Raw genomic sequence first — 24,687 nt, forward strand, 5'->3', positions numbered from 1 at the left:
TCAGCCTTAGAGCAGGCCTCATGGAAGATTAGAGCTCAAAAGACACTAGAGGTCGTAGTCCAACCCCTCACTTCACAGAGGGGTAAACTGAGGCTTAGAGAGGTGTCTTTGCTTGGTGAGTCCCATACAGACCATCAATTGAGGGCAGAGCCTGACGAAGACCCAAGGCCTCCTGGCTTACAGACCCAGGTCTGGTCCACTTTCCACGTTCTAGACCACAGGTTCTCACCTAGGGCCACGGATTTCTCAGCCTGCACTTCAGAGCCAAGACCAGCTCAGGGAGGGAGGGCAGGTTCTGTGTGAACTGCTCAAGAGCGAAACTTGAAAGGAGGTGAGCCGAAACTTGAAACAAGATGAGCTGACTGTGTTCTGGCCCAGAGGAAGCTGTGGGCTGGCTGGCCTTAGACCCAGGTCTGGAAGCCCTGGCCAGCACCTTTGATGGGGCCCAGCAACTGGGCCCAGCTCAGCGGTTTCTGACAGCCTCACCCCCGACCAAGCAAAATTCAGGCCAGATTTCATGCGAAGTGCAGAGCTCACATGAACGCCCAGCTCAAAGTGAAACACAGGGCAGCGAGAATTCACACAGCCTGAAACCAAAAGGGGGAAAAAAAGACATTAAATGAATTCCCTCCAGCTCACCAAAACTGCCTCCTGTCCCTACAATTCACTTCCACCTTTCAGCCTAACTTGACTTTGCAAGTCACAGTGATCTTAAAGGCAGGGCTGTGTGCAGGAAGGAGCACTGGGGTCTCGGAGACCAGGCCTGGAATCCGAGGGCACTTCCCGACCACTCCATAGTTCTGTGCATCCTTGGGCTAGTGACTTAACTTTCCTGACCTGTAGTGCATAAGCGAAAAAGACTTGCTGTGTGTCATGGTATTCGCAGCAGAGATTGCTGTTTTCCACCTGCTATGTGATTTTTATTCAGTGTCCCTTTTAACCCTTTGTGTAGCACTATCACATCCATACCATTGGCATCTCCATTTTTTTAACAACTTTATTGAGATAGAATTTACATACGGTAAAATTTACCTGTTTCAAGAGTACTGAGGTCTTCATTTTATAAATGAGAAAACTGATGCACCCAGAGTTTGAGTTCACCACAGATCCTTTGATGGAGACCTTTCTCTGTGTGCTTTTTCTGTAAAGAGCCAGATGGTAAATATCTTCGGCTTTGGGGCCATACGGTCTCTGTCAGAAGTACTCAGCTCTGCCCTTGGAGCTCCAGAGCCCTGAAGACTGTCAGCTATCCAATGGATGTGGCTGTGTGCCAATAAAACTTTATTTACAAAAACAGGTGGCGAGTTGGATTTCCTGGCCCCTAGTGTATAGCATTCCCCTGCTTAAAACGTTACAATGATTGCCCAAGGCAATCAGAATTAAATGTGACCTCCTTACCGTGTTGCACAAAGCGCCCCACGACCCAGCCCCTCACCTCCTGGGGCACCCCAACACCTGCTGTAGTTCAGTCCTTCTGTGCCTTCTCCTCCTGCCAAGGTGTGGGCAAGCTCTCCCTCTTCCTGCAAGGCTCTCCCCTCATCTTGCACGGCTGGCCTCCTTTTTTCTTTTAGGTCTCAGACTAAACGCTGCTTCTTCATAGAGCTCTTCCCGACCACGCCACAGAAGATGGCTCCCCAAGCTTTCCTTGCTTGTCCCCTTCAAAACACCTGACTCTTCCCGCAATCCTTGGGTTAATTTGCACCTTTACTGGGTTTTTTTTTTTTTTATCAGTCTCCTCCACGGGAGTGTAAAGTCCATGGAGACAGGGATCAGGCCTATCTTGCTCTATGGCTTCTGTGACTGACACTGAGGGGCGCGCCATATACATTTGTGAAATGAATGAAAGTGACGCACAGCGCCATCTTTTGGATCTCACAGTCCATCCTGTATTTTCCCACTCCCCATCCATAGTATCTTGTGATTGGCCCTGACCAAGCACCTGGGATAGGGCTGGTGCCAAGACCATCTCTTAACTCCTTGCTCCTTTCTCCTCCCACTAGCTAGTAGATAACTTGTTTGGCAAGCAAATATGTGAATCTTCCAGTGGTATCCATAGCTTAGGTAATATGGGCAGAAAGGTGTTAAAAGTATTCTCTTGTCATCCCTCATCCTTCTCCTCTAAGATTTTTTTTAAGAAACTGAGGGGCCGGCTTTGTGGCACAGCGGTTAAGTTCGCACGTTCCGCTTCTTGGGTGCCCAGGGTTCGCCGGTTCAGATCTTGGGTGTGGACGTGGCACTGCTTGGCAAAAGCCATGCTGTGGTAGGCGTCCCACATACAATTAGAGGAAGATGGGCACAGATGTGAGCTCAGGGTCAGTCTTCCTCAGTAAAAAGAGGAGGATTGGCGGTAGTTAGCTCAGGGTTAATCTTCCTCAAAAAAAAAGGAAAAAGAAACTGAGAGATGGTCTGAAATGTGGGATTGGAGCTAAGAGAAGATGCCTTCCAAAGATCCAAGCAAAGGCAGACCTTGGGCCTCGCACACTTAGGGACCTAGGGAGAAATCCCTTGTCCCAGCACAGCCTCTGGGTCCTCTTGTCGTATTCAGGAGACGAGTAAGAGTACCATGGCGGCCTTTTTTATTCATTTCTTTTCAAGTTGTCTGAACTACCGTTTTCGTCCTGGAAACACTTAGAAACTGTGCACGTGCTCATTGTTTTCTACCCTTTGTTTCCTTTCTTTGCTCATTGAAACCTGCTTGAAAGACTAAGGGCAGGCGGCCAATTTCTCTAACCCTGAACAACAGAAAAAAGAAAAACAAAAAAACCTCAGACAAACGTCTTTAAAATGCAGACAGTCGTTCACGTCCATTTTCATCTTTGGGTATCAGTCAGGAGAGATCAGGAGCTGGGACTGCCGAGGTTTCATGCAAGCTCTTGTCCACAACTGGGACAGTCGCTTTACTCAACATCAAGATACACATGTGGCTCCTGCTCCAAGGATGAAAGCGTAGTTCTGCTCAAACTCCACTCTCCGGGATGTGTTTAACCGAGCAGAGGAAGATGATTAAATAAATCGATGAATGGTCCTGTCTCATCATGGATGTTCTGTGAACTCTTTGCCTCTGAATATGCCCTGTTGATCCAAAATTGGAAACAGGTTGGGAGAGTTGAAAGAGCTATGTTTGGAATCATATCTACTTGGACTTGAATCCTGGCTTCATCACTTAGTCTCAGGTGTAAGTTGGCTAAAGTTTTTAAACTCTTGGATCTTTAGCTTTTCTTTAAGCTAAGTGAGAATAGCAACACCAGTCCCACAGGCTGACTTTGGTAGATAGTGGTATAGTATCTTTAAGGGGTCAGTACATGCCCATCTCACATGGGGCCCTCAGTAAAAGGAAGCAAGTGTTGTTATTACAGCATTTTCTCTAGTCTGTGGCCTTGACTGTGTAGAGTTTGCCTGCACATCGTGCATACAAAATAACCCATATGTTTGATGTGAGCTCCAGGGTCTGCGACCAAGCGTGATTTAAAAAGCAGATGTCATTAATCTTCTAAATACTGCACACCAGCCATGATGTCATTGAGGACTGACAATGGATGGGCTGCCTCATTCCCTTTTGGAGATAATTATTTCAAAGCACTAGGAGAGGCTGTTTGTTTTTTAAGAGAGTTGGGGCCAATTTGCCTTATGAGAATCGAGTGGCAGCCTGTAATGAAAACATGAAAATAACCCCGGCCCCAAAGCTCAGTGCTGAACAGACATTCAAGGTAGAGCAAATCAGAGCAAAGCTCACTGTAGACCCCAGAGTGCCTGCCTGTAACCTACGGAGAAGTGAGGGCGAGACGACCGAGGAACCAGGTCCCAAGAGAGTCTCGCAGTAGGAGGGCATGCTTCACAGTGTCAGAGATGCGTCTCACAAAGTCTGAACTTTGGAATAATGAAGGAGTCATTTCCAGGTTTGACTCACCTAAAAATGAGGTTCTATTCTCACCAAGCAGGGTAGGAGGTATCCTGTCTCTAGAAGCAATAGAGGAACTTCATTCAACTCAACGAATGTGAATTTTACACCTGCCAATGAAAATGACAACAGATATTTCGTTAAAGAATATAGATGAATGGCTAATAAGCATGCAAAAAGTGTTCACCATAATTAGTTAGCAGGGAAATACATATGAAAACCACGAGCAGATACCACTATATACTCACCAAAATGGCTAAAATTAGGAAGACTGACAATGCCAAATGTGGGTAAGGATGTGGAACAACTGGCACTCATATATACAGCTAATCATAATGAAAAATGGTGCAGCCATATTGGAAAAAATAGAAACATGTATCTACCCTATGATCCAGAAATTCCACTCCTACATATTTACCCAGTACAAATGAAAAGCAAAAGTCCACAAAAAATTGTACAATGATATTCATAGCATCTCTATTCATAATAACTCCAACCTAGAAATAACCCAGAGGTCCATTAAGAGGGCAATGGATAAACAAATAATGCTCTTTAGTACCGTGGAATACTACTCAGAAATATAAAGGAACAAGCTACTGATACAGGCAACAGCACTGATAAATCTAGAAATATACTGAGGTAACAAGGGAGAAAATATTGTATTATTTCTTTGATATACAGTTCTAGAACAGGCCAAACTAGTGTACGATGTGAAACACCACAACAACAGTTGATTTGGGGGTACGAGTGGGAGTGACCCAGAAGGAGTATGAGTGATCTTTCTAGGGTGCTGGGATGTTCTATACCATGATAGTACCTTTGCTTACACGGAAATATGCATTGACTAGAATTCATCAAATGGCAGGGCCAGCCCTGGGGCCGAGTGGTTAAGTTCATGAGCTCCACTCCAGCAGGCCAGATTTTCGCAGGTTAGGATCCCTGGTGCAGATGTAGCACCATTTATCAGGGCATGCTGAGGTGGCATCCCACATGGCACAACCAGAGGCACTCACGACTAGAATATACAACTATGTACTGGGAGGCTTTAGGGAGAAGTAGGAAGAAAATTTAAAAAAAGAAGAAAATTGGCAACAATTGTTAGCTCAGGTGCCAATTTAAAAAAAAATAAAAACTCATCAAATGGTATACTTCAAGATTTGTACCTTTCAGTGAGTGTAAATTTTACCTCAAGAGAAAAAAATAAAAGCCATAAACAAATATAAAACAAAAATGATGTATTTTTACAAAGCAAGGCTTTATTGCATTATTGAATGCCTGCATTTAAGAAAGAGATGGAGAATATGCTAATAATTCGGATTAATCTTAAAAGTATATGATACATGTGTCCACTACATTGTGCACAGCACAAAATAAAAGAATTATGAAATATTCTTCAGTATTGAAAACAATTATTCCATAAACAAATAAGTCACTCACATTATTTAGGAACAAAAAATCGTCAAAACACAAGTTAAAATAACCGTCAGAGAATCCTGTGCAAGGGATGCAAACAAACTCCAGCAAGGACTATCACTTTCAGAAGAATGGAGAGAAGGGGAAGAGCCTTGAAGCTTCTAGAAAGCAAAAACAAGCAGGTGGCGTTCACATCATACAGATATCATGTGGCAAGGTTTCTCAGCAGCCACCCTGGGAGCTAGAAGACGGCAGATCAGTGTCTTCAGAATTCAAAGGGAAGGTTAGTCTAATCTAGAATTCCACACCCAGCTGCCAAACTATACATCAAGTGGGAAGGTTGGATGTGGACATTTTGGGAAATGCCCTGTGTCCTCTCTCCAGAAATGACTGGAGAATGTGTCCCCAAAACAAAAGCAATAAAACCAAAATCGAGGGAGAGCTGGAATGCAGGGAAGGGGAACCCAACACAGGAGAGGAGTGAAGGGAATTCCCAGGATCAGGAAGAAAGGAGGCTGTAGGATGACATCTGTAGTTTACAGAAAAATTAGTGCATACCAAAGGAAGAGTATAGAAATTTCCAGAAAGGACGTTTCCTAGAACAAAATAGTACTAAGAGATGACCGGATTCTCTGACTGCATTAGGAGGGGCATATATAGAAGAGAGTTTGGGGATGAACTGATGATAGGTATACAGAAAAACAGACAAAGAAACTTAAATAGGGGCCAGCCTGGTGCCATGGTGGTTAAAGTTCGCACATGCCGCTTCTCTGCAGCCCAGGGTTCGCCGATTTGTATCCCGGGTGCGGACATGGCACCGCTTGGCAAAAACCATGCTGTGGTAGGCGTCCCACCTATAAAGTAGAGGAAGATGGGCACAGATGTTAGCTCAGGGCCAGTCTTCCTCAGCAAAAAAGAGGAAGATTGGCAGTAGTTAGCTCAGGGCTAATCTTCCTCAAAAAAAAAAAAAGAAAGAAAAGAAAAATAGATAAGGCTATGATTAGTTCAGTGAAACTACAGCAGAAAGGAAACAGTTGTCACACACCTGGTGACACAGGTGGACAATACTGACAAACTCACCATGACAGCAGTAAATATCGATTCAGACAAAAATTGAACAGCTCTGGGAGAATGAGGAAACATGAAATTTGTGCATTTGTAAACGTGCATGGAGAGAGTACAAAATCACAGTCTTCATTTTATGCCGTGGGAAGTCAATAGATAATGCCTAAGTAAATGTAACATATGTATCTGTGTAATCAGGTTATTACAAACGTATAGAGGTAAATAACAGACAAACAGGTAAACATTTGAAGGGGTTTGCCCTTAGGGGGCAGGTATTGGTGTGGAGAGGGGTGGGTCAGAGGTTTTATTTTTCTCTATTAAAATCCTTCTAGTTCTATTTGAGTGTTAAACCATATACGTAGCATGCATGTGTAGGTGTTAGATGGTAGACGACAGATAGATAGATAGATAGATAGATAGATAGATAGATAAATAGATAGATGATAGTAGATAGATAGGTAGAAGATAGATATTGATTTATGGATGGATTGATGACAGCTAGATTAGGTAGTAGAATAGATAGGCAAAGAGATGATAGATATTGATAGATAGATGGGTGGATGGACAGATGATAGATGAGAGAGAGACAGACAGACAGATGGATGATAGACAGATGTTAGATCTTTTTTTAAAGCTTTAATTTATGCAAAGTGCAGGGTGACATGGAACCATCACCAGGCCATTAAGCCCTGACGCTTGGGGTTAAAGAGAGTCCCAAGATGGGCTTTCGAGTGCGTCAAGATCTGAAGGGTAAGAGTGAAAGGCGTTGGTTGGGACAGGGTGGGAGGGGGAAGGAGCAGAGAAAGAAGTGGTGACTGAGAGAGAGAAGATGCTACAAACAGAGAGAACCTGTTCCTTGGCCAGAGTACTGTCATTCCATAGAGAGAGCGTCCTAGAGGAGAGATACTCCCATAGAAATATACTTCATGGAGACAATCCTTCCTGTGTGAAGTGGAGAATTCCAAAGAAAGAGAATTCTCAAAACTGATATCCAAGGCCGGGTACAAAGACACTGTGGTCCTGGGAAGGGCCCAGTGGAGCATCAGCAAACCTCACAGAACCTGGATGTCAACAGAAAGGGAAATCCAGACAGAACCAGAATGAAGACATATTCCTGAATGACACCTGCCAGAAGGTTTCCTAGATGCTGGTGAGAAGAGATTGGAGCTCAACGCAAAACCACAACGTGCAATCACGTTATGAAATCTCGTCACGTGACTAGCCACATCTACTTCATAGAAAAATCATTCTGTAGGAGGGTGACATCATTTTCATTTAATCCCTTTGTGGCTAAGTAATCCCCAAGACATTGAAATGGGCTCTGAATGACCAGTTGGAACCGATAGTAGGTGAGTATCCAGGTCTCAGGAAGGAGACCAGCAGCTCCTGAGAGGGAGACAGGGCAGGCGGTTATTGCTGTTCAGCAGGTGAGGGCCCAAGGGATTCAGTAACATACCCGAGGTCACACAATGAGATAGTGGGGGGTGGAAATTTCACCCGGATACTCTGATTCCAAATGAAGCACTTCTCACCCTACCCCAACTGTGCGGGGTTGGGAGGAGCTGATGTTAGGTACCCCCCGGGAGGCATGCAGCATGCTGAAGGGTTTACATGGGTTATGTTCTATATGCATAACAGTATTTCCAGGTAGTGATGATAATTATGCCCATTTTATAGATGTGGAAACTGAGAGTGAGTGACCCAAAGTGACTTCCAAGGGTCTCAAGCCCATGCCTGTTGGCTCCATGTCCAAGCTCTACGTCTAAGTGATGGCTCTTCCTAGGCCTCTGCCCCTTTACTAATGCCCTCACTGCCCACATAATTCACATCCCCCATGTCTCCACTGACTTGCATTGCACCCCCTACAATGGCTTCCTTTCACAACCTTACATTTGTTATTTCCTTCCACCATGGATGCTCAGGCTCTTAAGCCAGCTAAGGGTCACCCATGTGAAAGGGCTGGGCTGCAGGGGGTTCGGGGGAGGAGTAGGAGGAGGGGGTGACAGGACTGGATGGGGAAGCAGGGAGATGGCGCAGCACGTCACACGTATTCATGGCAAGCAAGCCTTCTTCCACAAATGGAGTCTGAAGCGACACAGGTCAAAACCTTTGCAGAGCGTGGTGGTTGCCCAGTCCCCAGATGTCAACAACACCTGCAGTTTGAAAACCTGCTGCCTTAGCTCCCCTGTTAGGTAACAGCAATGGCTCTGTGGCACTAGGTCAAGAGACAGAATCCCATGTCCCTCCTGAAAATAAGTGTCCTTTCAGATTGCCAGGGACTCTTTATTTAAGGTGGCTAGCAACTCAATCCCCAGAGGTTAGAAGCATCCATGCACAAAACCACAGCCTTGCCAAAGTTCAAGAACACTGTGGGCATGTGGGCTATAATCTGTTCCTGCATTTGATTATCATAAGTCAGAATTGCCACTAACAAATACTACATGTATACAATAAAGTCATTTAATAACTATGTCACGCGTACGATAGCCTACACTTTAAAAAGCAATTTTCATACAAAGCAACTCCTTGTAGCTGGGGAATCAGTGGTAGGACTTGCATGCATTATGATGGACATTCATGGCACACATGACATGTGGCCCTCAAATTGACTAGACAGATGTGTCCACCTGTATTACCACACTTCAACCTTACACTAACGCCAAGGGGTAGTTTTATTTTCTTTAGTTTAGAGAGTGGAAACCAAAGGTCAAAGGAGTTGAATAAACTGTCCTTCATTTTAGCTGAGCTATGACTTGAGTCTGACTCCATGGATAATGCTCTTTCCGCATTCCACAAGTTTCAAATCTTTTTATTTCTTTTCCCTCAACTAAATTCTTAGGCTAAACTGCAATTTCTAAAATACATTTAAGAAGAGTCCAAAATGTGTAAGCGCTTACTGCGTACCAGGCACCATGTTAGCTCATTCAATCCTCATACAGCGCCTGGCATCAGTTTCATTATTACCCCTGTTTCTTTAGAGAGCTGGGCACAGAAAGGTTGGGCAGCCTGCCTGACATCACACAGCTAGTTAGTGACGTTGCTTGGATTTGAACCCAGGCAGCCTGGCTCCTGAACACTCCACAGAGCTACTCAGCAAATTGGAAATCTGATACAGCACCTTCTCCATTCACCCTCTCCTGGAGAGGAATCTTTTTAGGATTATAAACTCTGCTACACTTCACCTATGCTATTTCCTGATCTAAGACACAGAGAGTGTCTCCTATATTTTCTTCCTGAGGCTAAACATAGCTGCAGTAGTTTCCTGTTGCTGCTGTGCCAAATTACCACCAACTTGGCAGCTTAAACAACACACATTTATTCTCTTACAGTTGTGTGGGTTAGAAGTCCTAACATGGACTTCACTGGGCTCCAATCAAGAAGTAAGGCTGTGTTCCTTCCTGGAGGTTTTAGGGTAGACTTCGTTTCTTGGCTTTTTCCAGCTCTTAGAAGATGTCCGCATTCCTGGCTCATGGATCCCTCCGTCCATATTCAAAGCCAGCAACGTAGCATTGCTGTCTTCCTTCCATGACGTCCACATGTTTCTCTCTACTAAAGCAGGGAAATGTTGTCTACTTTTAAGGACCCACGTGATTAGATTGGGCCCGCCTGGATAACCCAGTGTCATCTCCCACCTCAAGGTCCGCATCCTCCATCACATCTGCAAAGTCCCTTTCACCACGTAAGGAAACATAGTCAAGGTTCCAGCGCTTAGACATGGACATTTTTAGGGGTCCACTAACCTCCCTACATCACTGCTCAAAACATAAGGTCGCAATGGGTATTGAGTCCCTGCTTTTAAATCTGGATTAAGGCAACTCTCACAGGCTCTAGTGGTAAGAATCAACTCGTCAATAATAAAAGTTTTTATGCTCATTAATTTAACAAAAAATTGAATATATGACCCATAAGACTTTCTATTATCATTACTATTAATTTAACCTGACTATTGACACTAACATTGCCGCCATATTAACTAACGTCTTTACATCAATGCAAGAGTTTTTCACATTTATCATTTGATTGGATAAAACAAGGCCGTATGTATGAAAGGACTTTGTAAGCCCTAAATTTCTGTGCAAATATGAATTGCAATTACAGGCTTTCTGATGGACTGATAGGAGAAAGTGCTGGGTGCTGGTAGATGCCTGTGAATATGCGTGGAACAGAATGGAAAGCACGCCTTTTGCCATTACTTAAACAGAACAGAAGGATCTGAACTTAATTTAAGCTTAAGAAAAGTTGATGATTTTATTGCTTTCCAGATTTATAAAGCTACTGGAAATTCTTGAAGAATGAATTGCCGAGGATGATTGTAGCCCGAGCACAGCTGAGCCAATGAACTCAGTCAGGCCAGGGAAGACCTCATTCCTCCCAGGCAGACACGGGGATTTGGAGCAGTGCTGTGCTCAGTGTGCACGTGTGCTCCTCCATGCGGCCCCGGACACACAAGGGCAAGGGTTGGATGGAAAGTTTTCCAAGGTAGGAAAGAACAGAGGGAACAAGCAAGCTGGCTCGAGTTCACGATGTGATGGGAAGAAGGAGCCGTCCTCTCTGGGCTCTGCACATGGGCTCCACTCTCCTTCCCTGGGCCTCAGTATTCCCATCTGTAGAGGGAGCTAAGTGGACAACGTGGGCTCTAAGGGGCCTTGTGTCCCTCATCCACACCGCGTTCTCTCAATAACAAGCACCTAGAGAGAAGCTGGATTTTCGCTCTTCATTCCAGGGACTGGACTGACTGTTACTATTGAACCAACAAGTGATTTTTATTGCCTTTAGTAAAGTGCTTCTCTCATTTTAATACTCTATGAATCTCCTGGGGATCTTGTGAAAATGCAAATTCCAATTCCATAGGTCTAGGGTTCTACGTTTCTGGTAAGCTCCCAGGCGATGCGAATACTGCTAGCTGGTGGACCACGCTTTGAGTAGTGACGATTTCCACCCTGCTGGGTCTTGCATTCTGTCCAGGCACCTGACCCCCTGCTGTTATCCTGTACCTCCCACGCCCTCACATCACTTAGGCATGGACAATTGGACTCATATTATTTAGAACTCTTTTAGTTGCTAGTGATGGGAGCACACTGAGAATTAGCGGAAGCAGAGAGGGGTATGCACTGGCTCGCATTGCATGGAACAGCAAGAGAGCAGCCAAGGAAGGCTGGAGTCGGAGATCTCCTACAAAGCACTCGGTGTCCTGGCTCTCACCCCTGCTGCTTTCTCTCTGCTGGCTTCCTTGTCTTCTACTGAGATCAGCAGACAGGACAACAGCAGCTCCAGGCCTACTATCCTCTAGTCCCGGGTGAGAAATCCTGAGTAAGGTTCAAAACTGGCCCGGTTAGATCGTGGGCCTGGAGCAATCATTCAGGAGGTAGGAGTGTGTCTATGAGGGGGTGGGGGATGCTAGATTAATCCCTGTGGCCAGCAGACAACTCCCACTCTGTTCACCAGCTTGGGGCTCGGGGAGGAGAGAGTACCCCAAAGGAGTGTGGCAGAGATGGGGCCCCAAGGAATTCCTGTGCACATGCCAGCCCCTACCCCCTACTTTGTGCCTATTACAAACTCTGAGAACCAGCATCTGGGGACCTTTTCTGGGTGGGAGGTGGTGCTGGTGATTCTGAACAAAAGTTCTTTCAGGTCCCTTCCATTTTCCTGGAATAAAGGGCTGTCCCTCTGCTATGGGGGCACTGGGCCCGTGTTCCCAGCAGCAGGGCTGACATACATGCTGATCTGCAGTTCCCCTGGGGCAATCCTGACTCACCTCTGTTGTCCTGGTCTAAATATTACCAGCACCCACCTTTTCCCTTCCCAAGGTTTCCACTTTGATCAACAAGTTCATGGTCTCGAAACGGGCAGGCATAGAGTTCTCAGAAAGTGGCTCCGCTAAGAAATCTTAAAGAAGCCTGGGTTTTGGAATTAGACATGTCAGAGTTCAGTCCACATTGTCACTGTGAGATCCTGGCAAAGCCACCCAAACTCCTTAAGTCTCGGTCCCTCCTTCTGAAAACTGGGCTGCTGAGATGATTAAATGAGGCACAGGAATGAAATACCTCCTTCCTATTTTTGGGGTGCTTCAGTTTTGCCCCCACCTGCAGGGCCCAAAGCTCGAATTTTGGCAAGCCTGAGGAAGCTCGTTCGGGCATGTTTTTGCCCTTCCTCTCTGTCAGCTTTGCCACTCAAAGACCTCAGTACTGAAGCTACATCAAGTTGATGTCTTTCACAAGCACTAACATTCCCATTTAAAATTGGAAACAGGGGCCGGCTCTGTGGCTGAGTGGTTAAGTTCACACGCTCCGCTGTAGCGGCCCAGGGTTCGGATCCTGGGTGCGGACATGGCACCGCTCGTCAGGCCACGCTGAGGCGGCGTCCCACATTCCACAACTAGAAGGACCTGCAACTAAGATATACAACTATGTACTGTGGGGGGTTGGGGAGATAAAGAAGAAAAAAAAAAAAAGATTGGCAACAAATGTTAGCTCAAGTGCCAAAAAATAAATAAATAAATAAAAATAAAAATAAAATTGGAAACAATTTGACTCTTTGTTATTGCTACTCTAAATCCTATCGGATTCGCATCAAATGGGACAAATTTCAAATTTTACCCATGAGACCTTTATGGGGTTTGCATCCCATTCAGAGACCCACAGCGGAAAATGGATTTCAAAATTGTGTGCACTGCATTTTGAGGCTGAATATCTTAACACCTGAATGCATAACCAAAAATTGGCATAGGGCGAATAAACTGTACTGACCCATATCAATGGATGATATCAAGTCTGTTTTCACCCAGAGTGGGCAGAATTGCTTATCAAACAGATCACTTCCCATATTCTCATAAATTACAACAGAGAGAAGAGATTGGACTCCTTCCTGCTATTTCCTCCTCTATCTTCTCTGCACGGCTTTCTTACACTATAACCTACAAAATAAAATTACAGGAATTTGTAAATCGTTAGGAGCTTACAAACTGTACATGTGTGACTTAGAAATTGGTAAATTAGAGAAAAAGGCATGATTTTATATTTACAGATTTGGAAATGGACACCATCAGGTTAGGTTTAGAAGCGGTAATAAAACATGCTTTCTGATTCAAACCTACAGGTAATCTCCTCACAGTTGAAATGGTTCATATGACACTGGAAACATCACAAAGTATCGTACTGTGGTACGTTGAGTTACTGTCCTGGCTTTTACATTCTGAAATATTGCTGAATCTCATTTGTGTTAAAAGTTATCATGTTGTCAATTTTCTAATCTAATTCCTAATCTTGAAAATGTGCCCCTGATTTCTATTTCATTCAAGCCAGTTATAAGCTATTGTTTTCCTGTTTTATCATCGATTTTCCGTGGTTATGGTGATGTCGTCATTTATTACTGTTTCTGGTCCTTAATACACATCTTGACGTCCAGGGCATATATTGTAAAACTCAGTGAAAATATGTTGAAAATTTATAAGGGCTGGAGGATGGTGGAGTTGTTATCACGCGTCATTTCTTCATAAAGCATCTATAGCACATGATAATGCAATGACTGCTTGTTTGTGTAGATTTTTCTCATTCGGCAGCTCTTTGCCAGGCTGTGTGTCTTAGGATCCAGGGTTGCAGCAATGAAGGGCACTCAACTTTCACCCTGCAGAACTCCAGATCTTGTGGGGGTGACAGACGTATGAACAGACAAGCACGATATTGAGTGATTAAGGCTAATCCTTATAATTGTGTAAGACTTTGGAGATGACAAAAGGCTTTCACATTTATTATCTCATTTGATCTTTACTGTAGCTCTGAGAGATAAGAAAGACACTTATTATAAACCCCATTTGCCAGACAAGGAGGCTGTTAGGAATCAAGGTGGCATTTTGTGGTATTTGATGATGTTCGGACTAGGGACCTCTCCAGAGGGTTACACCTCCCTCTGGCAGATGTGGAAGAAGAATGAGAGGCTAGCGGGGTTCCCTGGTAGGTGGATGGCAATGGATGGATGTGGCCAGGCAAAGCTGGTGGCCAAGATTCCAGACTGGGCAGAGCATCCGATTGTCCAGGACATCTAAATCTTGGGCACCCCATCCTGCCAGCCACATGGGTAAAGAACATCCAGGAGAAAGGGGGCTGACCAAGACCTTCATGGAGCTCCCCTATGGGCTGGGCATGTAAACAAAAAAATACACACCCTCACATACTCTTTTGATTCTTAAGGAAACTATATTTAATTATCTTCATTTAACAGATTAGTATTCTGAGTTTCAGAGAGAATAAGTAACTTTTGAAGTATAGGATCGATGAATTTTATTGTAATAAAAACGTTAAAAAGTTTGGCAATGGATTGTTCCCTCTATAGATAGACTTAGATATATAGATACAAATTATATATTTATATATGTAAATGTAGCTCGTTTTTTATACGTCTATACGGATGTCTGTAAATATAGGGATAGAGATAGAGATAGGATAGAGACAGCTATGTTTTTCTTTTCACTGAGGCGTATATTGCCTATACCGAGAAGTGCAGACATAAGGGTACAGTTTCGTGCATTTCACAAACCAAATGCACCCATGTAACCCTCGCCCAGCTCAGGAATCCTGGCATCAGCAATCCCCCAGGAACCCTCCTCAGGCTCCCCTCAATGCCTACCCACTCCAGGGCTAACTACCATCCGACTCCTCACAGCCTGGACTAGCTGTGCCTGTTCTCGTCCTTCATATAGATGAAATCGGGCAGCACATGCTCCACTGTGTTTGGCCTCTTTCACTCAATATTTTGTTTATGCGATTCAACCTCATTATGCATTTTTCTTGGAGGACTCAATTGAGCTAACCCAGAAGTGAGCTTTTGTCTTAAGAAAGACCAGTGTCCTTGACTTCTTGATTTGTATTCATGCCCTGATATTTCATGACACTACCACTGCGTGTAAATATTAGAAGCAGCAGGGATATGAGTTAACGGAAGGCCAGAGTGTGTAGCCATGGCAGATAATAACTAGCTGTGTGGCTTTAGAGAAATTCCTTAACTTCTCTGTGCCTGGACTCTCTGATGACTTGGCAAACTTTCTCTCCATTATCCATTTGACATGGTATTTCTGGATTTGGTGTCCTATAAGAAGGAATCAGGACATTCCCCCAGAGCCATACATGTTTATTTTGTCCAATTATCTCTTTAGACTTGAGAGGTTACTCAAACCTGTTCAGTAACTTGCTAAAGTTGCGTGTTCAACACGCTCCTGTCAAATTGAGAGCTCATTCTAGCGAGTCACTTCCCTAGACCAGCCTGACAGCACCCCTGCTGGTTACTCTGCTGCTGGCACCTCTCCTCCCAGGCTCTTCTCCACAGGCTGGGCCAGTGATGGCCAGCGTGATCTTCCCAAACCTAAACCAAACCACGACATTCCCCTGCAGAATGGTCTCCATCAGCTCCCAGCTTTTTACTGGATAGACTCCCAGTTATTTCCCAAGGCATTCAAAATCCTTTAAGATCTGGCTCCATCTGCCTTTAGGGCCTCATAGCCGGCCATTCCCCAAACAAACCCTCCAGTCTGGAGCCCAATCACAGACTCTGCCTCTGACCTAGCAGCCGCTTTTCTCTCTGCGTGAGGGGTCCTCCCCTGACAGCTTAGTGGGGGCCTCCATCTCAGCTACTGCGCGGGCCACAAAGCACGCCCCCCAGGCCCCAGGGCCAAATCCCAGTCCCCTGTCTAGGGCTACAGTCCATGAGCTAAGAATGGTTTATGGTTGAAATAACTGAAAAAAATAATATTTTATGACACATGAAAATTATATAAAATTCAAATTTTAGCATCTGTAGATAAAGTTTTACTGGAACACAGCCATGCCCATTCATTTACATATTGTCGGCAGCTGCTTTCATGATACAAGAGCAGAGTTGCCTCGTCATGACAGAGACTGTGTGGCTAGTAAGGCAGAAAACACCTATTAGTTGGCTATTTACAGAAAGGCTACTGACATCTGATCTATATACATAGTACACTTTGTGCAAAAATCTACTTTCCAAGTTAATATATAAGTGCATATGTTTATATATATTTATAAATCTATATATGTATTTAATGGATCTATTTTTACCTGGGTAGTATGCTCTATTCAACTTTGTTTCCTGTCCTCTAATTCAAATCTTGACAGACAGCAGTATGTAAACAAGTGTTTATTAAATAGCCTTGACTGGTTTGGTCCGCATTTTAAGTCAGTGGCTTTTAGGTTTAACTACACGGTGATTAGTGCGTCTGCCCAGAGGTTGTATGTAGATTTAGGTTTACGGATGCAGAACTTATGCTACTAACGGAAGGGGTAAATCCGATTCAGGTGGGCAGGTATTTGCAATGGGCTATTGAGTAACAGGCAATGTGTTAGGAATGTCAAGTTTAGGAACATAAAAGACTAGAAAGACATGAGCTAGCCCCTCAAGAAGTTTACCCTTTAGTGGGGCAAAGATAGATGCTGATGGATTGTTTCAACACTCTTAGTCAGGTCTGTGTTTTTTGGGAGAGCCCGATAGAGTGGGCATTCTTCAAGAAGTGGAAGGAAATTGAGAGATGCAGAGAGGCATTTGTCTTCTTTGACCATTCAAGCAAATAGTTTGACTTCATTAATTTCGATTTTCACATTTGGAAAATGGGCTTGAGGATAAGACAGATCAAGTCTGAAGTCCCTTTCAGCTCTAATACTATGGAATTAATTTTTTTTAATTTTACTATTTCATTTAACTTTTCGATAGGTGTCTTTCTAACCAATTGCGTCCAAGCATTTGCCTTGTTTTAATATCTATGCGTTAGATATCTATTCTCAAGGCTTTATTCAGACGCTCTTCCTCATAAAATCCAAGGGAGACCCCTCTATCTTAAAAGTACTATAATACATAAACAAAAGCCTCTCCATATCTATAAGAAGATAAGGCAGTATTTCGAAGTCATTTTTTTAATTATCAAATCACTTCAAACAGTTTCCAAACGTAATAGGAACAATATGGTGTGACTCTTGATGTTGGCTTCTACAATTAGTGTGTTATTAATTAAACTCTTGAGTAATGTAATAACTTGACGGTTAAAGCCCCTCTTTGCATTTAAAGTGCGTGCAAACTGTGGCTCCAATTATAAATAAACTCTACTGCTATGGGCTTAAAACTGCACATTTAATTGTTCAGAGCAAATTGTCCAATTGATGCTCTATTCTGGAGAAATGCTTCCTGAATATTCTAGTGGGTTCAATACAAACGTGCAGGTTTCAAGGAATAGGCCTCCTTGCACATCTCTGTGTCTCCCATCCTCCTCGCCCTCTCTGCTTCTGCTCCAAACTGAAAATCCAAATGGGTTGCCCTGGCCTCCTGCTTCACCCCATCCAATCCACCACCCTCTCAATGCCTGGGTGCTGGAGTAAGCTCCACGCTAAAGCTGATTGGAACGTGCCCTTCCATCACCTAAACACCGCCAAGGATTTCTGTAAGTTTCAGAATGAAGTTTAAACTCCCATAGCTTCATTTACTTATCTCTGCAAGGATGCACTCCACATCCCATGTCTAGCTCCTAAGCCTCTTGTCCCACACTCACCTTTTGCTCCATCACATTGAAGTCTTCCACACTCCTTCAATGATAAAGACTGTGCCATGCCTCCAAGCCCAAAGAATTACACGTGCAATTTCTTTTTCCTGGAACGCCATTCCCTCTGTGGTGAATTCCTGTTTGTCCAACACAGCTCATTTTGGCTGGATAGTGCTGGAGAGACAATGTTTCCTGGAGGCAAGCCTGAGTCGCAGTGTTGAATGACACTTAGAGAATAGGAAGTCATTAGGACTTCTGGGGCCATCTCAGAAAAGGACTCAAGAACCCAAGCTAAGCCAGTTATTTACACCACTTACAAATTGCAGAAACCCACTCCCTTCCCCAAGGTCATTGGCTCTGTGACTTCTATTTACTTCCCCACAGAGAAAGACTTCAATCCAGAGCAAGCCCCGTGATAAACAGCTGGGGTATCATTGTCCCCCATCTAAAGGCCTAGAGAGGACAATCTCTCTACACATGAAGGAAAGGCATGGATTCAATTCAACGTGCATGAGAAGAAAATAAGGATGTTGGGTTCAGAGCTTTGCTCAGGAAGACAGTCAAAGGAAACCAAGAACATTCACAGATAAGGCCTTGAGAAAAGGCAAGGCAGTCTGGTTTCCCTAAGAATGGTGAAATAATGGTTTTAGAGACTTAAAATAGAGAATGACCAACCTGACTGGGGAAATCTCCAAAGCCTTCATGGAGGAGGTGGCACTTATGTTAAGGATGTGGAGACCAGTTAGAATAGTCAGGACCTATAAATATGACAGGGTAATCGCGCATCAAGTAGGACTCATCCTCTGTCCGTGGACTCCCTCCCTGTTACTCATATTGAAGGTTTTGGGATCTTTTTGGTTTCTTCGAGGGCATCTTTCAATATAAAGCAGTGATTTCCAAACTCCAATCACTGAGCTAGACGACTTTGATGAGTTTTGCGATATCTAATCTATCATTTATACTATTGTCTCATTGTTCTCGTTAATGAAATCATTTTTTTTACTTCGATGAATTTTTTCACACATTCTATATTACATTTTAAAGGGACAGCAATGTCCATGTCGTCAATTCGAGAGGGAGGTAAAGCAAAGACAATGAGAATAAAACATTGCTATGAAATTGTAGCTAGATGCTGTTGCCTGCAAAGGCTTGAGTTTATGGCTTGTCATCTTTCTGTTAGGAAGGGAGATTAGATGTCCGTGTAGAAACATGTTAAAAATATACATGTGTGTGGGCTCCAATCTGAAGCTTTCTCCTTGAAGCAATTGAAATGCAGTTGAAAACAATGGATATTTTTCATGATGGGATTCAGTGCCATCTGAAGCCATTGCCATGCACTGCCTAAAATCATCTTGGATCCCAGCTGTGTAGGGCTGTACACTTGGAGAAGCATTGATAAGAAGGAAAGAGCATTGGGCCCACATTCGGAGACCTGGTTCTCTTGCCAGGTCTGCCGGATGTGACCTTCAGTGAGTAATTGAACTACTGAGATGCAGTTTCCACGTGTCTACAACGTGGGTTATAAAGCATATTGTATTTATTTCCACAGAGTCATTCATCTATTACATTGCAAATACCCATTGTAGCCCTTGCTCCTACTATGTGGTAGGCCTTTTCCTGGGGTCTGGGCTGTTTTAAAGAGGAGACTAGATGTTAGATATGCAAGCACATTGGGAGTGGATCAGCAGCCATGATCATTACCATAACAATAAGCTTTGAAAACTAGTCTTTCCTCTCTTGGTGCTATTCCCAGCCTGCCCACGCCATGCCTGAGCAGAGGCTTTCTCGGCCCAGGAACCTAGGAAAGCTTGAGTGAGAACTTCTGCATATCCTCAGAAGTCCAGGATGCAGCATAGTCGTTGTTGCACTGGTCTACACATCAGGGCAGGTACTGTTACTTTAAATTTGTGCCCACTGCAATTAAAATGCCTGTGAGATAAGATCAGAAGCTAAAGAGAACAGCTGAAGGGCAGTCAAAATATTTTAATAATGTAACCATGCTTCAAATGTTAATTTGGTTTTACTTTGCATGCTTTATTATCTGAATGGGACAAATGGAAATGCAATAAACTTCAGAGCCTTAAAATCCTTAACGATACTGAAAGTAAGGCTCCCAGTGACTCTCAGCACTTTAAGAACAGGAGGATTGGTAGATATCTCTGGATTTAGTGGTCGAAAGCTTAGGTCTTGACTCACCTGTGACCCTGATGCGTGTGTCCTTGGGTAAGTCACCTGTGTGCTCTCTGCTTGTTTTCTCTTCTGTCAACCTTGAACAGGGCTCCACGCACAGTGCATGTCTCCGTAGGCTTCAGTGAGTACATCTCAGACCTGGAAGTGTTCAGAGAAGACAAGACAAGCACAGCATATCAAGTATTCCAGAATCTCGCCCCAACCCATCATCCCATCTGAATATCTTTCTCTTTGTTTTGGCCTTTTTCAATAGGAAAGACTTTTCCCATGCCTGTATATCTGCCTGCTTACCTCTGTACGTTGCAATTTGACTTATCTTAGAAGGTCTCAGAATTCACCTTTTCCTTGTAGCCTTCTCAAATTCCATCATCTGGAAAACATCGCTCCCCCTCCTTCCCACTGCAAACTCCGTTGGCACATTCATTGGATATTCAGCACAATCTCCCTGTAAAAGAGCGGATAGCTGTTCATCGTTTCCTCCTCTTCTTGTGCATGCAGCCAGACTACATTCCTAGACTCGGTTGCACATATGTGTAGCCATGACTGAGTTCTAGCTCATAGGATGCAAGCAGAAGTGATGGGCGCCTCTTCCAGACCTGGCCCAGGAAAACCTCCCGTGCACCATTTTCCATGCTCTTTCCTTTCTTCTGGCTTAAGGCAGGTGCGCATGGAGATCCAAGACACCGTGTTTTCAAGACGATAAGTCATGACACAGGAGTCAAAAGCCTGACTCATCCACTGAAGTAGAGCTGCTTGCCAGTGGGAATATCTGCTTTGGACTTTCCGTGAGGGAGAATTACACTTCCCTCATGTTTGAGCCATTACATGTTCCGGGGCGTGGAGTGACCTTATGCATCCTTAACACAGTGAGCTCCCCTGGGGCAGGGTGGCTGCCTGCTCAAAGCCTGCTTCCCACTGAGACTGTGTGTAATTGTTCCTGCGGAAATATGAGTTTGAGGGAGAGTTTGATAAACTCACTGTTTTACTATGCTGCTGTGACAAATTAATACCTTTTACACTAAAACTGAGGTTTGGAGTCAGAAAATTAGAGTTGCAGTTCGTATTTCCCAACGTTAAGATATAGGCTTAATCCAAAGATCCATGTGATAAAGAAATATCAGAGTGAAGGATGAATATTTTTTAGCATTGGGTATACAGTAAGCATTTACATATCCTAATTTTGTGGATTATTGAAATGTATTTTCTCACCTATCTGACTTTCTTCCTTTATTTTTTTAATTAATTCAGCAAACGCTTTTTGAGCACCTACTATGTGCTATACATTCTCCTGAGCTCTGGAGATATATCAGTTAAGCAAAAATATTTGCTTGCATGGGGCTTATAGTCTGTTGTACACAATAAACGATAAACAAGTGGATACGTGTGATGCCCAGTGGTGACAAATGCTCTGGAGAAAACGTCAGGAGGCGGAAGCTTCACGGCTAAGATGACGTTGGGTCAGAGACCTGGAAGGAGTGAGGGATGAGCCGTGTGAACTTCTAGGGAAAGAGTATTCCAGGCAGGATCAATAGCAGGTGCAAAGGCCCTGCATGCGAGCATGTTTAAGTAAGAGTAGGGAGGTCAGTGTGATGCGGCTGACTAAGCCAGCAGAGAGTGACACTGGGAGAGGAGAAGAGGTTGGATTGATAAATGGGGGCAAGAATGGAAGTTAACACAGTTGCTTGCCACTCAATGAACTTTGTATTTTACTCCAAGTAAGATGGAATACCACTGGTCAGGTTTGAGCAGAGGACTAACATGATATGACTATGTTATAACCACCTCACTCTGGCTGCTCTGATGAAAGTCAACTCTAGAGCAATAGAACTTTCTGGAATAATGGGCATGCTGTATATATGTGCTGTTCAATACAGTTGCTACCTGCCCTGCCTTGCTCACTAGGTGGTACCGAGCACTTGAAATGCAGCTGGGGCAAATGAGAAACTAAATGTTTAATTCAATTTAATTTAAATTAAGTTAAATTTCATATAACTATGTGTACCTAGTGGCTACCATATTGGACAATGCAGCTGTAGAGGGACAGTGGCTAAGCAGGTGACCAGTTGGTCTGTGACGATACTAAAGGGCGAGAGATGGGGATGCCCCAGACCTGGACCTGGTGCAAGCCATGGACGTGGTGAGAAGTTGTCACAGTTCAGATGATTTTGGAAGCACAGCTAATAGGATTTCCTGACAGAGAGAAGAGGAAACATGAATTCCTGTAAGACTTCTGGCTCAGCCGTGGAAAGGATAGAATTGTAACTTTCTGAGATGGGAAGACTGGGGGAGGAGCAGTTTGGGGCAGAGAAGGCAAATCAGGAGTTTAGGTGTGAACAGTTGAGTTTGGGCTTCCTGGTGAGCATTGCATGGAGCTGTTGAGATGGCAGCTGCATACACATGTCTAGAGTTGAGGGGAGAGGTACGCGCTGGAGATATAAGTTTGAGACCTGCTATTTAAAGACACAAGACTAGATGATATTACCTGTGGAAATGAGAATGTAAAGAAAATAGAAGTGTCTGGAAACAGAAGTCTAGGGCATTCCCAGGTCTGGAGATCTGAGTGACATAGAGGGACCAATAAATGAGGCTGAAGGGGCAAAGACCCAGCAGAGAGAAGGCATGAGAAGGTGGGGGAGGTCAATGGGGTCATCCTGCAGACACATCACGTCAGATGAGGATATGAACTGGTCACAGGATTTCTCAACCGGCATCATCGGTAACCTTGGCAAGGGCTTGAGCTAAACAGTGGGGATGAAACTTTGACTGAAGTGAGTTCAAGAGAGAATGGAGACATTGCACAGGACTCCTGCTGTAAGTGGGAAGGGGGAGATACAGGAGGGTTGGCTGGTTTGCAAACATGCACTGAGTCGGCTCTGTTTCAGCACACAGGGTGGGAATGGCGGGTCAAATCTAGTTAGTTAAACAGGCCCTTTTTTCCTTCTTGTTTTTCCTACTCCCTCCCTTCCTGGCCCTTGAGTGGCTGCTGAACAAAGTGGCTTCCTTGGAGAAACTCTCTGGGCCACATCAGCAGAACTGGTTTCCTCTCCTGTGTTTGCCCAGCCACCCACAGTCCTCATCTGTCCTTGCACGTCATCCTTTCACTGTCCCTCCACCAGACCGTGAACTTCTGGTGGGCAGAGCCTGCCATGTTGGTCTTTGCCTGGCAAAGTGTGGGGCACATAGGAAGTGCCCATCAAACGTGTGTCAAAGGAGTGGTTGTAAAGATGAAGACACAGCTCCTTGTCCATGCATGGCTCAGGCCCACGTGGGGAAGGGAGGGAAACTCCTGAACTGAAAATGACAGTCTGACATGGAAGGGGCTCCAAGAGAAGAGGGAGGGGAATGCCCCAGAGGTAGGTCAGTGAAAAATTGAAGCAGGGGAGGAAGAATGTGCTAGGTGTTCTACGAAAGAGCAAAGACCTTCACCGTGCTGGAGAAAGTCCTCCTGGCTGGGCTGTCAAGGTTTAGTGGGCAAGATGGGGCCTTTGCTGGGTCCTTGAGAAGTGCTCTTGGAACCCTCTGGGATACAGGGCCAGCTTTCCCCCCAGCTCTTAGCAGAACATTGCATGGTCCTGCTGGGCGTGACTGGCACATGGCACTCACTGCATGAGCCCCAGCATGGGACTTCAATAGCCGGGGCCAGCTTCATGGGCCTGCAACATATGCAGTCCTACTGAGCCCCATGCTCAGAGGGATCCAACATTGGGTTTCATGCTCTGTGGTCGCCATCTTGAATTCTTAATTCTTTTTGAATAAGGGGCCCTGCATACTCATTTTGTGCAAGCCTTGCATATTATATACCAGGTCCTGTTGGCCTTTACCCTGCTCAATGAGATGAGTCAACTGATACATACTTGGATGTCTGGGCAGGGTCAAATGGCTATAAAAATTTCTGAATGCTTATTTTCCATTTCTGCACTGATCTCTTCACGAAATAGTAGCAGTTTCACAGGAGCATGAGACTGGAGACCACTGTGGAGTAGCGCTGCCCTCAAAGATGGCAGAGAATTGGGAAGGGCAGTCCTTTCAGGCAGAGGGGACAGGGCATAGCATTTCAAAACAACTTAATGCATCATATATCCATATATAGAAGAGAGAGAGAGAGGACGGCCCATACACCTGGCCTTGGATCTACACTGCTGTATGAACAATGGACACTGAGTCCGTATCCTATTCCTTAGAGGATACAGGACACGTCTTTCTCATGATGCTCAAGAGTCTAGCATAAGGCCGTTTATGACAATAAATGCCTCTTCATGCTAGTTGACAAACTCCCATACCCATTACAATGATCCTTAGAATCTCTCCATCAATGCGTGCAAGCCATGAATAAGCCTTGGCCCCATTTCGCTGATGAGAAAACTGAGCCCCAGTAAGGTGATTGTGCTACCCCAGGCCTGGCAATCAGTCCCGTGAAGCCAGGTCCTCTGAGTCCCATGGATACATAAAACCCGGTCTCTATTTGTTGAGGGCATAGACTGGAGAGCGGCCTTCCATTTCCAAATGTGAAAATATTTTTTTTTCCTTTCTCTTTCTGTGAGTGAGCAGGCTGTCATTTTAGCAGAAGCCAGAAAGGTGAATAGTT

General features: G+C 44.5%; 1 long non-coding RNA gene across 1 annotated transcript; it reads right to left on the reverse strand.

Moving 5' to 3' along the window:
• Positions 1–990: 990 nt before the first annotated feature.
• On the reverse strand, positions 991–20,547 carry LOC102149957 (uncharacterized). Its single transcript, XR_011431946.1, has 6 exons — positions 20,394–20,547; positions 20,109–20,240; positions 18,588–18,670; positions 17,922–18,116; positions 3,908–4,008; positions 991–3,072 (listed from the first exon to the last, which is right to left on the reverse strand). It is a non-coding gene; the product is annotated as an uncharacterized lncRNA (long non-coding RNA).
• Positions 20,548–24,687: the final 4,140 nt, after the last annotated feature.

Source organism: Equus caballus, chromosome 24, assembly GCF_041296265.1.
Source record: "Equus caballus isolate H_3958 breed thoroughbred chromosome 24, TB-T2T, whole genome shotgun sequence".
Lineage (NCBI taxonomy): Eukaryota > Metazoa > Chordata > Mammalia > Perissodactyla > Equidae > Equus > Equus caballus.